A 3566-nucleotide genomic window follows, 5' to 3' on the forward strand; every position below is an offset into this window, starting at 1 on the left:
AGAAACACTGCACTAGGAAGAAAGACATAAGGAAGCCTTTCAATATGCTCAAATTCAGGTTCTATTTAATCTTTGAAACCAGGTATGGGCCCTTAAACATAAAGTTCCAAATAGCTCTCAGTTCTTAATGGATATGCCTTCAAACCAACCTATTTTAAACGCACACTCTTTTTCAAACCATCTGAATCATGCCAGTCAGTGTCTTCACCATCTCCTAATATTTACATGTTCTCTTTCCCCTGTGCCTCTTTTTCAGACATTTATCCAAGATGGATGTTTTCCTTGTCTACCTCCACTGAATATTTCTCAGCCTTCAGGGTCTTGTTAAAGTGTTAGTTTCTCCACGAAGTTCTCTAACTCAGAGATTATCATTTTAGCCAGAGATTTCTGGTTCCACCGCAGAGTTTCAAAATAAGTAGCTTGAGGGTGAGGCCTGAGAATTGGCCATTTCTAAGAAGTTCCTGGTCAACAGTTTGAAATTTTTCATAAATGAAGAATTAGCCTGGACCTATATATCTATATATTTCACAGTTTTCCCTTATTAGATGTGTATCCTTGTGAATTAAAAAATAGGGAAAGTTTAGGTTAAAAAAATGATAGGGACTAGAGCTGGGTATCCATTTTCTACTTCACAATGCCCTGGACTAAAACGTATGCTATCATTTGTTTCCCAGTGTATGATGATCTCAGGTAATGTATGAACATTTTTAATTGTTAGATATTTATTTTAAGAGATGGAAAATAAAACCCAGCATGTAAATCTATAATGATAGATACTATTTACTAGAATAAGGATATATATATATATATATATATATATATATATATACCCATTTAAAATATATTATAAAAGTAAATATAATTGCAGGGGTGACAAAAAGCATTGTTCAAAAGAAAGCAAAGATTCTGAGCCCAATGAATGAATCCTGTGTAAAAATTTTGCTGCCCAGCTTGTACCTGATTCAGCACAAAGTTATTGCTTTGGAGCACAAGGCTTAGAGGAGGAAATTCTGGGTAAATCTTTCTTTAAAAAACTGAAAACTGCCATCTCTATGGCTCACACTGGGAAAGCAGTCTATGAGGCCCTCTGTTTGACTGCCATCATCTGGGATAATTCCTTAGGCTGTATCTAAGTGTTGAAGGGGTTGGTAGCAGGTTTTCTATATAGTGGGCCTTGAGGGTTTTCAAAACAGTGTGATTGATTTAGGAATGTGGTGCCCCAGTTGTTTTCACTATACACTATGACTCCTGATTTAGCATTAGGAGGATCACCAAGAGTCACATTAGTGGAAGCCAGGTCAAAACCACTATCAGGCTAGGCAGCCTGGGATTTGTCCTGTTCTAACAATGTTCCTTTCTGAGATACTTCTTTTCAGCTGTGCAGACCTTCCTATACCTGTCTGTATAATACTTGCCAAATTTATTGTCTGATAAAGACTATACCAAAGCCTTTTCCACTGCATAAGATATACCAAGAAATCCTTCTGTAAAGGATGATGGCAGAAAAGTAGTACAGAATGGTTATGTTCAGTCCAGAATTCCCATGCTGGGCTATACACATAACACATTGACATATGAGTCAGTTCACTTTATTTTGAATGTTGATCTTTTCAATCTCCCAAGGCATAGGTTGCAAGACCAAATACTATAGTTACAAACATAAATGTGCAAACTGTGGAATTCTCATATAGTTCACTAAATTTGAACTTTGAACTTTTATTACAGCAAAAGGCAAAAAATTAATATTAGATATTCATAGTAACTGAGGCATTTCAGTATTTTAAGCCAATTTAGAATTTTGTCCCTTCTGTCCTCTCTCTGTGCAGTGAGAGTTACTGGAATAGGGACTATTTATATGGCTTTCAGGCATTACGTGGTATGAGCATTTTGTCTGCAGGCACCTTTTGCTGTCTATTGTCTTTTACTGATGGGTAACTCATTTCCTTTTAACTTGGGCATTGGCCCCTGATCTAGCCATGTCTGGGGAGATGTGTCTGTTACTCTCCTGGACTCTGATTCTTTTTTTCTCATTAGGCAATTTCTTTTTTAAAAATTGAATTTATTTATTTATTTCAATTAGGTATATATGACAGTAGAATGCGTTTTGATTCATTGAACACAATTGCAGCACAAGTTTTCATTTCTCTGATTGTACATGATATTTTCATGTAGCATCACACCATATGGGCAGTCATACATGTACCTGGGGTAATGATGTCTATCTCATTCCACCATCTTTCCTGCCCACATGCCCCCTCCCTTTCCCTCCCTCCCCTTTGTCCAATCAAAGTTCCTCCATTTTTCTCATGCCCCCCCCCCCACCATTATGGATCAGCATCCACTTATCAGAGAGAACATGGGCTGGGGATATGGCTCAGTTGGTAGAGTGCTTGCTTTGCATGCACAAGGCCCTGGGTTCAATCCCCAGTACCACCAAAAAAAAGGAAAGAAAAAAAAAGAAAGAAAGTAAATGAACTCTGATTATTAATCTGCATTTTCCATTTCCTATCAGGCCCAATAGTGTGTTCTCTCCCCCTAACATCCTTGTCTTTATGCATGTGTTACATTCATATCCTTTGGAAGAAAGGATGAAGGAAACATTTATGTGTTCTTTTATGCCTGTTGTCCAAGGAAACTGAGGATTGGAATTCCCTCTCAGACCCTTTTTACAGAATTTTACAAATACCTTATATAAACAAGGTATTTAGTGTGTGTAGTATGTGTAGTGTGTGTGTGTGTGTGTGTGTGTGTACAGGGACTCCCCCAATCAAAGATGCCTGGAATTTCTGTAATCCACTCACCTGAATCTAGATTGGAGAGGGCACTGAGCCTCTGATCAGGTATATTTTAAAGTTAGGTTCCAGGAAAACATTGTTTGGAAAAGGTTGTAAGATTTTAATGCAATCCCATAGTTTCACAATGCAATATATTTTTTTCTTTTGTGATGGTTTTGCCATAGAGCAAGAAAAATAAATGGAAGTCAATGAAGATGTTCTAAATGTGACTGGTAGCTATATAGTAATGTAATATGCCCTCTGTGATAATTGTAAGCAGGCAGTTAAAGTTAGGAAAATAGGAGAAAGGAAAAACCAAGGATTCTAAAGTCATAAGCTAAGAGCTAATAAACATTGCTGCCTTTATCTCTATAGAAAATGGGCTTCTGGCTTTTAAAATGTTTGAAATGTTTTAGAAAAATTAGATTTCTACTTTAGACTGAAAAGTGAATAGAAGCTAAATTAAGCAGCAATTAAAGTGATTAAGTTAACAGGAAAACTTGCTCCTAGAATTTCATATTTCTTTAATGTTCCTTTGCATTGAATTATGATACTTAAGCCTCATATTTTATATTTTGATACTTACATTTTTGATAGAAAAAATGATTGATGTTTACATTTAGCACAACAACAAAAACATTTACCTATTTATAATAGGGGATGACAAACTAAGGCACATAGGCCAAATGAAGATCACCACCTGCCTTAGTAAATCAAATATTAATTGGAACACAGCCAACCAATTCATCTACATATTGTCAAAGGATGCAATGGCAGAGTTGAGTAGTTGCA

At 36.3% G+C, this 3566-nt stretch overlaps 1 non-coding gene across 1 annotated transcript; it reads left to right on the forward strand.

Annotated features, from left to right (window-relative positions):
- Window positions 1–2363: 2363 nt before the first annotated feature.
- On the forward strand, window positions 2364–2436 carry Trnaa-ugc (transfer RNA alanine (anticodon UGC)). The gene has a single exon. It is a non-coding gene; the product is annotated as a tRNA-Ala (tRNA).
- Window positions 2437–3566: the final 1130 nt, after the last annotated feature.

The sequence above is a fragment of the Marmota monax genome, unplaced genomic scaffold (assembly GCF_021218885.2).
Source record: "Marmota monax isolate L192 unplaced genomic scaffold, Marmota_monax_Labrador192_F-V1.1 WCK01_AAM20220418_F8-fsc00307, whole genome shotgun sequence".
Classification (NCBI taxonomy): domain Eukaryota; kingdom Metazoa; phylum Chordata; class Mammalia; order Rodentia; family Sciuridae; genus Marmota; species Marmota monax.